This window comes from Macaca nemestrina, chromosome 1, assembly GCF_043159975.1.
Source record: "Macaca nemestrina isolate mMacNem1 chromosome 1, mMacNem.hap1, whole genome shotgun sequence".
NCBI lineage: Eukaryota > Metazoa > Chordata > Mammalia > Primates > Cercopithecidae > Macaca > Macaca nemestrina.
The window spans coordinates 14,412,639-14,426,489 of record NC_092125.1 but is presented as its reverse complement, the minus strand read 5'-3'; the positions used below and the strand labels follow the sequence as shown (position 1 = coordinate 14,426,489).

The 13,851-nt window shown below is 48.1% G+C and overlaps 1 pseudogene; it reads right to left on the bottom strand.

Annotated features, from left to right (window-relative positions):
* Positions 1–1,483: 1,483 nt before the first annotated feature.
* LOC105474780 (uncharacterized) lies at positions 1,484–3,730 on the bottom strand (annotated as a pseudogene).
* Between the last annotated feature and the right edge of the window lie 10,121 nt (positions 3,731–13,851).

Genomic DNA, 13,851 nt, shown 5'->3' with positions numbered 1-13,851 from the left:
TGACAAAAATAATAATAATACCTTGTGTTTAAGTAACACCTTTCTTCCGAGGAGCTCAGAGCACTTTACAGACCCAAGAAACGTTGTCAACAGACGGACAATTAATAGAAAAAAAAGGACTCATGTTTTAAGAAGTTACTCCATGGGGGATAATGGTTCTGTTATCCTCACAAATCGACTGGCGGACATAATATCCGTTTCTGCTCTAAACCAGGAATAAAAATGCCAGGTAGGACAGGAGCAAGGGTACCTGGAGTGAGCAAGGAAGTCAAGAGGGCTCCTCTCCCGTCATCTACCTGAACACAGTCTAGACACAGCCACAGCCTGGGACAATTCTGACTCCAAGTGACCCCGTGATAAGAGGCTGCACAGTGACCTGGGTGATTAATATGACGGGACCACCACCCGCTTTGTAGACTTTTCTCGAGGCTTCTTTCTGGAGTTCAGATGGAGGCTGTTGAGTCATCACAGCAGATGCTCAAAAGAAAAGAAAATCCAGAAGCCCATCCCCCTCCTGCTAAAGGAACGGCAGAACCACCCTGCTCCTTACCCTCTTCCATCCCCTCTGCTCCCCGAAACCTCCTGCGTTTACCTCCCAGTACTCACCCAAATCTACAAGCTCTGCAAAGCCAGCTGCAGATATCACAGGCAACTTTGAGTTGTAAGAAATCATGAAGCAAAGGCATTTGCTGAGAGGCCACTCTGCGCAGTGCAGTGTTGGATTGAAAAGGTGGGGAGTGAGACTAAGGAAAAGGGAAGGGACGGGGAGCAGCATTGATTTAAAAACTCAGTAGGGAATGTACCAGGTTTGTTACCTGGGCTAGCTCATTTGATCTTCATCAAATGCCCTGTGATAGAGGTATTGTTATCCCAGTTTTTAGATAACAAAGCCAAGGATCAGAGACCTTAAGCAACTTATCAGGGGCCACACAGCTCTCAAGTAGCAGAGCCAGAAGGAAAATCCAGGTGAGTCTGGGTTTCCACTTCAACGAGAAGTTAGGGAGAGGAGCTGAGAGTGAGCACCGAGAGCTGTCAGAGCGGGCGTTGAAGACCGTGGTCAGGAGTTGGAGGCTGGTTGTAAGGTCATGGGAAACTACATCCAGGTGTCATCCAGATGAGCAGGGAGGAGAAATGTATCTGAGGGGCGCTGTAGAGAAAGAATTTGGGGGATGGATTGTCCTTGGTGGATAAAAGGAAGAAGTTGTCAAAGAGGATCCAAGGCAGCAGCTCTACATCCTTGTTGAGTTGAGAACCCCTGTGTGACGTGCAACTGAGAACATGGGACGCTTCCCCCAGAAAATGCACACAACCCACTCACAAACATCAGCATCATTTTGGGGGAGTCGCTTGGTTCAAGATTAAGGTTCCTCGCCCTGTGAAGGGCCTGAAGTGGTGAGAACATCGGCATCCTGTGTTTGGCTTGTAGGACTCTCAAGACAATTGTATATTTATTTTCAGAGAAGAAAGGAAAGATCTCTGAAACTTGAAATTGAACACCTTATTTATTTTAATATAAAAGAAGAGTTTCCTTTTTTTCTATGTTTCTTCTGTAAATCAGATTAACAGGATCTGATCACAGGTGCCACTAAGGGTCACTTCGCAAATCTTCTATGCTTACAGATACCTACTTGCAAAAAGGCTACAAGTTATAGTAACTGGATGAAAGACATTTGGGGACAAAGGTCAAAAACAAGGGGAGGTTGGACATGGTGGCTCACACCTGTAATCCCAGATCTTTGGGAGGCTGAGGTGGGTGGATCACCTGAGGTCAGGAGTTTGAGACCATCCAGGCCAACATGATGAAACCCTGTCTTTAAAAAAACTGAAAATTAGCCAGGCGTGATGGTGTCCACCTGTAATCCCAGCTACTGGGGAGGCTGAGGCAGAAGAATCACTTGAACCCAGTAGGCAGAGGTTGCAGTGAGCCGAGATCATGCCACTGCACTCCAACCTGGGCAACAGAGCGAGACTCCCTCTCAGAAAAAACCAAACCAAACCAAACAAAACAAACCGAGGGGAACAGGGTGGATCCACAGCTGCTCTGGAAAGTCAAGTCTCGAATGCCCCAGGAACGTGAAGCCTTCACAGAGCCAGCGAAGGGGGTCTGTGTCTAGGATGTGAAGCAGGCTTGCAAATCCGAGAAGCTACACAAGAAAATTTCACTGATACACACGAGACAGAAAGAGAATGGGTAGAGGCTGATTGGGAAGAGGAATGTGCCTGGATGTCCCTGGTGGCAAGTCCCGTTCTACCTTTCCCACGGAGAAAGAGGGAAAGACAAAGGAGGGTGAGGAAAGGCCTGGGAGAGGAAGCCCCACAGTCACTTATCTATGGGGTGGAGAAATCAGAAGTCCCCACAGCCAACTTTAAACCTGCATTTCATCCCTCACCCCAGTGCTGATGCTACCTAGGCCAGCTTGGGGCCGTGTGCTGGTGCGAGAGGAGCCCAGGCGCCCACCACAATCCCCCCAAGGAGTAAAACTCGGGATGGGGAGGGTGACTGCATCCAGGAAGGACTGTCTCAGGCCAACCTCACCATCGCGTCCGTGCATGTCTACTGGAAACCCGTCTCTCCCAAGGTTGCCTAATTTTCTGTCTAAACTATGGGCTGACCCGCAGCTTACTCCTTCAACATGCTGTCCAGTGGGGGTGGGGTGGGGGTGGCAGCTGGGGCTTAAGGAGAGAGAGAGTTTGGTGGAGATAAAAAAATAATAATAATAAGCCTGATCCACCATTCTGGATGCCCTTTCCACTCTCTGCTCCATGCAGCTGTGTGTGTGTAAGAAAAACAGGGTGTGTGAGTGTGTGTGTGTGTGCACGCACCAGCAATCAGTGTGGCAAGGCTAGAGGCTTTCATCACTGAAACACAGAGTTCCTGTTTATAAACATTTGCTCACTGTTTTGTTGTGTGGGGGAATTAACCACAAAACATGACCTACGACGTCAAGCCCCCCATCTTCACATCCTTCATACCGCGTGCACTTTCTCTCTCTACCTGAAAGCCGCTGAGTAGAAAATAATTCCTCTGCAACAAAGTGGGGAATGCCCAGAGAACAGAAGGCGCCTCTACACAGACTTGAAGGCTTCAAGGGAGGCTGGGGAGGCATGGATCACTGACCCATGGGGCTGACTCCGGGAAAAGGCATCCCATGGGCCATGGCTGAAGGCATGACTCTTTCTGGGCTTTTTGGAGCCCCCAAAAGACATTGGGACCCAAACAAATGTATCTCAGTGGCGTTTGCAGCGCTGTAGCGGGCAGGGGGTGAAGGTCTAGTTTGTATGAAGAGGAGAGGAAGACCACGCAGAGCAGAATGCAGCTGAAACCTTGGGAGAGAATGGAAGAGGGGATGGATCCGCTGAGAAGCTCTGGGGCGCCCAGGTTGGGAGGACTTATGCAGACTGAAAGGTGACCTCAGGAGCAGAGTTCTGAAGGGAGGGGCGCTGGCTTTTGAGTTTATTTTCCTGACCAGCCTCCAGATGATAAGATGGTTGTTTCTGATGAAAGACTCAGCGTGCTGCTATTACAGTTTGGGGGCATCCCAACAGCAGATGCAGGTGTTCTGTGAACCATATTCCACAGAGCGCTGGGGCTCCACAGTCACCCTGGAGAGGCCGTGGCAGGGGGTGGGATGAGTCCTGCCATCTGAGAGCCCTGCCTTGCCATCAAGAAGAGCAGTTCCTCTTCCATCTGCTTGAGGCCTTGGAGCTCCTCCCTGGATTTCGTGGTAAGAATTCAATCACCAGGAAACGTTTGGAAGCCTCTGGATCAGCGATATCCGAAGTCTCTGATCTCGGCTTGGAGGTGCTTTGAGCCCCTGGCCCCGGTGCTCTGCGCTGTCCCAGAGGAAGGCGCGGGCCACTTTTGATCCTAACAAGCAGTTCACCAAGGACAGGGCAACGGCTGAGAGATGAAGGATATCCAGATGCAGATGAGGAATCCCAGGCCCTGGAGAGAGACAGCTACAGGACACCAAGATTCCTGGTGGTTTTCCAGGGCATTGCAGTATTAGAGTCCTCACCCTCCTTCCCAAGGTTCTGTGCTGATCCAGTGCGGAAGCCCCATGCATTGGAGAAAGGGCTAACTCTGTGCCCAGGGCTGGACGGAGCAACATTGCAGATCAAAAGGCCGCCACCCCCAAGAAGCCCATGAAAGGCAATCGCCCTCCAAGCAAACCCCTCTCCTTTCCAGGACTCGCAGCGATTATGAAGTCCCAGCTCTTGCACCTCAACACGCCCTTTCCCTTCCTGCCTCATTACTCTCTTGAGGTTCCATTCCTGTTCCACAACCACCCAGATCTTTCCCGTACACCTGCCTTCCTTCCCAATGAGAAGCAGGGGGGAATGCTGGGTGCCCATTCTTTAAAACAGACAGGACGTGGGGGAGGGGGAGCTGGGGGGATTGAGGGGAAGGGAGAGAATGGCATTCAGGGACTGGAGCTTGACATTCTAATGCTTTGGGCAGGGAGGGAGGAGGCCACCGTGCTTTACTAGGTCATGGAGAGGCAGAGCAGGCCTCTGAGCACACACTCAGGCCAGGACACCCCAGTGCGGGTTGCTCACACGCTCAGGCCAGGGCAGAGCAGTGTGGGTTGCTCAGAGGCTCCCCGTGCCCAGAGCATGGATGTCAGTTTCACCCATTCTGGGCATTTGCTGCCAACTCGAAAATACCCTTCACTTTTCCATTACTTCTGCATAGCAAATATATGTATAGATATTATAGTGTGTGCGTGTTGGGGGCGGGTGTGTGTGTGTATACAATCAAAACTTACCCTCTGTAGTAAAAAAAAAAAAAAAAAAGTATTAATTAGGTTTTGGATTGTCTTCATAGAGATCTGAGAGCATAATTTAAGTAAATACTGTAGTCATGACTAGCAATGCTATATTATTCTTATTTGAATTTGAACCCTAAGAATTTTCCAGTCTGCTAGCCAAACCAACACTTGGGCACATTTATGGTTCTCAAAAGCTAAACTCATCCCAGTGTTCTCCTGACTACTATGAGAGGTTTGGAGTTCTGGAGCTCAGACGTGACACTGTTTCCCAGGATGTGTGATGAGATGTGTGTGGCTGTGTCAGAAAATCGGCCTTTGGGTCAATATGTATTTGGGGTCTGCTTGCTTCTTGCTCCTTTGGGTGTGCCCCAGGTCCCATGGCCTCATTCACAGAGTTCTGAGCAAACCCATTCCTGTTCCCCCGTCTCATGGTTTGCCAGATGTTACTGGGGCAGGAGAAGGACTGTCAGCTGGGGCAGTCAGTGAGAATGACTCTCTGATTGCCCTGGCTAGGAGCCCCTTCCTGATACCCAGGTAAGAGCAAACTGTTCCTGGAACCGTGCACACAGGACATGGAAACCCTGCTTGTCAATGGATTAAAATGAAAATCCCAAATTCTACTCTTTCTGTGACGAACAAACCACTGGGCTTCCTTTGACTTCATTGTCGTGGACTATAATTCATAACTGTTTTGTATGTTATGCAACTAGATAATCATAACTATGTCTATATAGTATAGAATACTCTACATGTATGTAGTGTAGCGTGAACACACACACACTAAATGTTAGGCTGGCATGTTCCAGCATAAAGACATGTACACTCACAACCACACAGAAACAACCCCTCTAAGGGTTCCACAGCCACCAGTGTCTCAATCGACCTTGGGCCGCCCGATCACCTCCTCACCTCCCAAAGTCTGTTCCTTGCATTCGCAATTGTATCGTCTGCATTCTCGGGCACATTCTTTCATTTCTTTTTTTTTTTTTTTTTTTTTTTTTTTTTTTTTTAGGTTACTGAAGTGAACTAATTTATTTGGTCATTTTAACACCAACAATTATAAAAGAATAGGCCAATTATTTTTACTAGACTTTAAGTTCTAGGGTACATGTGCACAACGTGCCAGTTTGTTACATATGTATACATGTGCCCTGTTGGTGTGCTGCACCCGTTAACTCGTCATTTACGTTAGGTATATCTCCTAATGCTATCCCTCCCCCCTCCCCCGACCCCACAACAGGCCCTGGTATGTGATGTTCCCCATCCTGTGTCCAAGTGTTCTCATTGTTCAATTCCCACCTATGAGTGAGAACATGCGGTGTTTGGTTTTCTATCCTTGTGATAGCTTGCTCAGAATGATGGTTTCCAGCTTCATCCATGTCCCTACAAAGGACATGAATGCATCCTTTTTTATGGCTGCATAGTATTCCATGGTGTGTATGTGCCACATTTTCTTAATCCATTCTATCATTGATGGACATTTGGGTTGGTTCCCAGTCCTGCTATGGTATCGGGCACATTCTTGACAGCAGAGAATTTCCGTCTGGACTAGGTGTTGATGGAAACAGCATCTTCTCCTTACAATTTTATACATCTGATAGCTGAAAAACTCTCTGAAGACTAGACTCTGGCTCCACACATTGCGAATCCTGTTTCCACTTTCCTATCGGCCTGGCTCTGGGGACATGGGTCACAGGACATGTTTATGCTGGGATATGACCTCAGGCCCTGTCCTCCCTGTGGAAATGCCACAAGAGCCAGCACAGGGAGCTGAAGGATGTCCCTGCAAGCCATTTCTACATCAGAACAGCTGGCGATAGCTTCATATAGGCTGAAGAGACTGCAAATTGCATCAATGTTCCACCAAATTCAAACTAAATATCTCCCTGACTTAATTTTCACCTAACCAGATGCCAAAACTGTCCAAAGTCACTTCAATACGACAAGAAACTAATGAGGTGTGTGGAGGCAAAGTTGAGGTGAAAAGAGACAAAAGTCTTTATTTTATTTTGCTTATTTATTTATTTTTTCTTTTGAGATGGAGTCTTGCTCTGTCACCCAGGCTGGAGTGCAGCAGCATCATCTCGGCTCACTGCAAACTCTGCCTTCTGGGTTCAAGTGATTCTCCTGCCTCAGCCTCCCGAGTAGCTGGGATCACAGGTGTGCACTATCACACCTGGCCAATTTTTGTATTTTTAGTAGAGATGGGGTTTTACCATGTTGACCAGACTGGTCGAACTCCTGGCCTCAAGAAATCCACCTACTCGGCCTCCCAAAGTGCTGGGATTACAGGCATAAGCTACTGCGCCCAGCCCAAAGTCTTAATCTATTCATGTTATTTTTGCAAAACACGTGGTCTTGGGAACTGACTGCTAGGGTACTTGCAGGCCCATGTAAGGGATGAACCTGAAATGGAAGGAGCCTGAAGCTTAAAACTCATTAGCCTTATAGTAAGTTCACCTCTTTCAGCACAGGATTTGGCAACTAGTGGTCAAAAAGAATAAGGGAAGCAAAGTCTTCCAGCTGCAAGGAAAAGCTTACACAAAGGTGCAGAGGCCAGAGAGCTCAGGACTGTTCAGCGAGCAGGGAGAGCAGTCATAGGTGAGAACAACGCAGTGAATGTAGATCTGAAATACTGGGCAACTGCAGACCACAGAGGGTTGCAAATGTCAGGGTAAGATTGTTAATGTCAACTGTACAGCAAGAAGCTTTGAAGATTTGCATGCCCATGGCCTAAGGCAAGGACTACCCCTCTCCAAACCCTGCTTTAGAAAAAGAAATTTGGGATGGACAGATGGGAGGCAGAGAGACCAGCAGCTGATGTGCTGCAAATCAGGATTCTTTGGGAAAGGAGCAACACAATGATTGACAGAAATACACTAAGACTCACGCGCGAGCCTTGAGTCAGTGTCCTGCTCCTCTTCCTCCCCTGATCCCACTCACCCTTGGACTTGGCAGAGCCCTTTTCTCTGAAACCTGGCTGCTCTGATGTGTCCTCAGCCTAGCTTCACCTGTGGGGTCACAGTCTCTGGAACTACGCTCCACACCCCTCACTGTCCTACCAGGGTAGTGACTCTCAGTCACACTGTCCAGGATGCACCTGACATCCCTGGATGTGGTTTCTGCCCGTCATCTTAGACCAGGATGCAAGAGGAGGCGGTGGCTTAGTTCAGGCAGGAAGAAAGAGAGCCTCCACAGGACTGTAGCCTTGGGAACCGGTTGGAGGGACCAACTGGAGGGAAGGTCAATTAGGCAACTAAGTGTACGCAGAAGGCAAAGAAGACGGACACATTAAAGAGGACACTGATGGCCACAGTGGAAGGAAGAATGTCTGTATGTTTAGGCTGCAGGAGAAGCCCAGCACTGCAGAAATTGATGCATCTCAGCATGAATGTGCTCAGTTGGAGGCTGCGCGCATCTCAGATTTGCCTCCAGCATAAGGCTTCATTTTACAGCTTCGTGTTCTGGCGCGTTGGTCATGGAGAAGCTGGAGGATCTTCTTTACCTTCTTGCCCCCCACCACCTACGCTCTCTCCCTGGGTGATCTTACCAGTGCCCTAGTTTTAACTTCAGCTTTGCATGGGGGCCCAGGCCTCTGCTTTGAACTATGCACTTGCTGCCCAGTGCTGGCATTTGATGGAGCTCCCTGCTATAGTTAGACCTTTATGTTCTTTATGGCCAGTACCCACTCTGACTGGTCAGTACCCCTGCCACAGTGATTGTTGAATTGCTTTTATTGTGATAAAATACACATAGCATGAAATTGACCATTTAAACCATTTTTAACTATGCAGTTCAGTGGCACTAAGTTCATTCACATTATTTTGCCACCACCACTATCCATCTCCAGATTATTTTCATCTTCCCAAACTGAAACTCTATACCCATTAAACACCAACTCCTCTTTTCTTTCTCCCCAGCTCCTGGCAACCACCATTCTACTTTCTGTCTCTATGAGTTTGACTCCTCTATTTCTTTCCTTCTTTTTTTTTTTTTTTTTTTTTTTTTTGAGACAGAGTCTTGCTCTGTCACCCAGGCTGGAGTGCAGTGGCACAATCTCCGCTCACTGCAAGCTCCACCTCCCAGGTTCATGCCATTCTTCTGCCTTAGCCTCCCGAGTAGCTGAGACTACAGGCGCCTGCTACCACACCTGGCTAATTTTTTGTATTTTTAGTAAGACGAGGTTTCACCATGTTAGCCAGGATGGTCTCCATCTCCTGATCTGGGAGCCCACCTCGGCCTCCCAAAGTGCTGAGATTACTGATGTGAGCCACCGCACCCGGCCTTACTCTACGTATTTCATCTGCAGTATTTGTCCTTTTTAACTGGCTGATTTCACTTGGCATAATGTCTTCAAGGTTTATCTCTGTTGTAGAATGTGTCAAAATTTCCCTCCCTTTCAAGGCTGAATACTCTTCCGTCATATGGATAGACCACCTTTTGTTTATCCATTCTTCCACTGATGAATGCTGGGCTGTTGTAACTAATGCTGATCCGGATACGAGTGTACAAATATCTGTTTGAGTCCCTGCCTTCAATTCTCATTGGATATACATCCAGAAGTGGAATTGCCAGATCATACGGTAATCTTGTGTTTTGTTTCTGAGGAACTGTTGAATATTTGTAACATCACACCTGTTATACAATACGTACAACTGCTACTTCACAGCTTGACTCAGGTGTTTAATTAGCATCTCATAGGGGAACTATCCAAGCCCAAAGTCTTGATGGTCCTAAGCTTATTCCTCCCCAGCTTCTCCCACCTGCATAAGTGGAATCACCACACAGCTGGGGCGAGGGCCCTTGGCAGCATCAGCAACTCCCTCTCACTCTGCATCTCCAACCCATCAACAAATCTTATCAGATCAATGTGCAAAATATATCCAGAACCAGATCACTTCTCACCACCCTGCTGCTGCCACTGAACCCAGCCCACCTTGACCTCTCACCCTCACTATTGCAGTAGCCTCCCCACATAGTTTATCTTTGCCCTTTTACCAGCTAGTCTTCATGCAGCTGTTAGCATGAGCCATTTAAAACATCAACCAGATCTCTTCCCTCCTTTGATTAAAACTTCCAATCTTCTCATCATAATTGGAAAGAAAAAAAAAAGACCCAAAGGTGTTACCATGTGCTGTGATCTGAATGTTTGTGTTCCCTCCAAAATTCATGTTGAAACTGAATCTTCGATGCAATGATATTAACAGGTGGGACCTTTGGGAAGTGATTAGGCCCTGAGCACTCTGTCTTCATGGATGGGATTAGTGCCTTATTCATGGCTGGAGGGAACTAGTGAGGCCCTTTTGGCTCTCTGCCTTTCGCCCTGTGAGGAGAAGCAAGCGGCAGCAACTTGGACGCAGAGAGCAGCACTCACCCAACACCAAACCTGCTGGCACCGCGATCATAGATTTTTCAGCTTTCAGAACTATGACAAATACTTTCTTTTCTTCTTCTTCTTTTTTGTTTTTGTTTTTGTTTTTGTTTTTGAGATAGGGTCTGACTCCGGTTGCCCAGGCTAGAGAGAAGTGACGCAATCTCAACTCACTGCAGCCTCGACCTCTTGAGCTCAGGTGATTCTCCTCCTCAGCCTCCCAAGTAGCTGGGATTGCAGGCATGTGCCACCACGGCCTGGCTCATTTTTGTATTTTTAATAGAGACGGGGGTTTCACCGTGTTGGCCAGGCAGGTCTCGAACTCCTGACCTCAAGTGATCCACGCATTTCGGCCTCCCAAAGTGTTGTGATTACAGGCATGAGCCACCGCGCCTGGCCTAATTTCTATTATTTATAAATTGCCCGGTCTCAGGCATTTTATTACAGCAGCACAGAGGGACTAAGACATCGTGGGCTGTATGAGTGGCCCTTCACTTGGTCTCACATCCTGTATGCATGCCCACTCCTGCCTTTTCCGCAAACACATTGATTAGGTCCTGCTTTGGGGCCCTGACCCTGGGTGTTCTCTCTGCTAGAAATTGCTTCCCACAGATCATCACATGGCTTATTCGAAATGCTACCCCCTCAGAGAGTGCTCCCGGATGATCCTATCTAGACTAGAATAGCAACTCTCATCACCAGCAGTCTCCTAATTCAGTTTCCAGCTCTTCAGCTACCTAGCACTCCTGCCCTTACAGTACCTGATTATTTACTGGCTGGTTGTTTATTTTCCCCCCAGACTATAAACTCTGAGATGGAAGGGAGAGGGTTCTGATGGCTGCTGCATCCCTAGGGCATGGAGTAATGCCCGGCATGGAACTCCCTGCTCTCCAGGAAGAACGTGCTTCCCATCGTGAGATGCATCAGCACATCTCAGTCTCCAGGCCAGTTCAGTTCTATGGACACAAGGAAAGGGTGAAATGGTAAGATCCACACCAGAGACACATAGGTGGATTCAGTGCTTTGGGATTCCCAGAGTCTGTGGCCAGTTCTCTTCACCAGTGGAGTCACAGCCAACTTGGCCAGTAGAGTAGGGAGTGCACCCTACTTTAAGTGCTTTAGGAAAACCTTGCACCCACAAATAGCTCTACCACTAACTAATCTATCACTATCTCTTAAATTTCACCATTAATAATGCAATTTTTTTTTTTTCAGGAAGAGGGGAGAGAGCTAAAATTTACTCAGTAGTTAGTAAATCTCAGGCAGCATTCAAGATGACGAGCCATCCCAGTGTGCCTGGTCAGAGGGATTTCCTGGGACTTTCAGATCTACAACTAGGATAGTCTTGGACAACTGGCATAGTTGGTCACCCTACTTCGTTTCTTGGTTTACTTCTCTCATCAACCATATGTGCATTTTACTTATGAGAAATCCAGGCCTTCAGTCATGCGGCCAGAGTGGCAGGATTGGAGTTAAGACTTCCACGACTCCCAGGTCCGGGTCCTCTCTACCACATCCCAAGGACTCCCTGACCTCCCTTCAGATGCAGTAATTCTGAGATAGCTCTGTGCAGCTCTCCCCCCAAAAATGTACTCTTCAGAGCACTCAGATCATGAGATATGGGAAGAAGTGGATGAAGGCTTGCTGGAAAGGCAGGGACAGATACTTTGCAGGAAGAAAAGGACTTCCAAAGTGTGCACAGCAACTTGGGGTTTGAAAAATCTTTGTTCTAAGGGCCAGAACTTTAGTGTCAACCTGACATTGGGAAGGGGTAAGAACTGATGAAAATAGTCCTAACTGAGAAGCACTTTGAGCTTCTGGGAAAGAGACTGCTACACTGAAGTGGCCAGCTCTAGGCCACGTCATAGGACCTGGGTGGGCATCATTCTTTCTGACGCTTGTCTCCTCTGTCCTAGTTATTTGAGATTTCAAAGTAGTCATCTAGTTTATCTTTTCAAGTGTGACCATATAATACACTATTCAAACAATGGCACTTCCGAGAATGAAAGGGGAACCATTCATAATTAGGCAAGGACAACAGTGGGGAATGGGACTCTGCCCCAGTTAACTGGGATACCTGATCCCCGGGCCAGCTCTTCTGATCATGAGGAACTTAGTTGTGACCTTGCCTTCTAATACAGCAAACAAAGCAGGGAAATTCCCAGCCCCATGCCATTGCCATTGGGCTCTTCCGCCTCTCCCTGGTTCTGCCCCACATCCCAAGGTCTAAAGAATACCTTTTCCCCAAAGGTCTGAATACTCCTTTGAGTCATTTCCATCAAATATCAGCATAGGAATGCTTATTTCAACTACTCTTTCTTGAACACCACAGAGTTTTCTGAGCACTCACCTTAAACAGGGCCTCTTCTGGGTGCTACAGACATTTTCAAGGGAGAGAGACCTCACCCACCCATCGGCTGTGAGCTGGCTGGCTGGTTTGTGAGTCTGTTGGGGGGTGAACCTGCCCCTCCTGACGTTGCCCCTCAGTGACTGACCACAGGCTTTGGAAAAACCTCTTCAGCAGGGTACCGCTTACTCTGATCTACTTAAACAGCGACTCCCACGCCCTGAGGAGGAGCTGAGCGTGCCACAGCAGCAGAATGCAACTTCGCTGAGATCAAAGTGCGAACCTGCTGAAGCTGTGTGTCTGAAATTACCCAGAAATCGCTTTGTGCTCACCCATGGTGCAGAAGCGATGGTGAGCAAGAGTGCAGAGACCATGAAGAACTTGGTGCAGAGATGAATATTGTCTGCAGCTAGTTTTCTCCAGTCCCTGCCAGGGCACCCAAACGGTGTCTGCTTCTGCTCTACTGAAGCCCTAGGCTCAGCACAGTGCCAGCTACATAAGAGGTGCACAGTAAATATCAGTAAGTCATTGACTGCTCATCTCCATGGACCGTGCTGAGCCTGAAGTGGCCTACGTTTGGATCCATGCAATGGACCATGGTTGGAGGGCTCATGGCTTCACAGTGAATCCTGGAATGTTAGCGCTAACAGTGTTCTTACAGGATCAAATCCAGTCCCAGTCAGCTTCAGCTGAGAAACTCAGGCGTGGGCCCAGAGAGTTGGAGATCCCTCGTCCAAATGTTGTGAATGCCAGAGGCAACACTGCACTCAGGTGTTCTGGGCAGTAACCCTTGCTCCCCTCTCCCTACCACATGCCCCCCAGGCCAGCTGGCCCTTCTGACCAGCACCATCTGTCTGATGTCTCTTTGCCATTACCCGGAGGCCTAACCTCAGCACCGACAGGCTGCTTGACCTGGAGCCTCGCCACTATGTCCTATCCATGCTCCCTGACACCCCTGCTCCCTAGCAAAATTACTCCCTTCCTCCTCCGCGTGTGATTCATTCTCTCATGCAGCATCTCTTTTCTTTCCCCACTGTACACCTGTTGGCTCAACATGTGTCTGAATTCCTTACCATTTTATCAGGAACAGTGTCTTTTTTCATCTTGTCTCTCCAGTGCCTCAATTGTGCCTACCACTCATGTCTTATACAAATGCGTGGCTTGCTGTGTGACCATGGCCCAGTTGTTCACCGTCTCTGGGCCTTCTCTTGGATTTATAAAATGAATGGGGTACTACTGACTTATTTCACAGAGTGGCTGTGTCCTAATGTATATATTGTTGCATAAATATCTTGGAAATGCAGGGGCCAACAACAGCGCTTAACAATAAATGCTGTGTGCTGAGAGCAAGTGTTAGATAA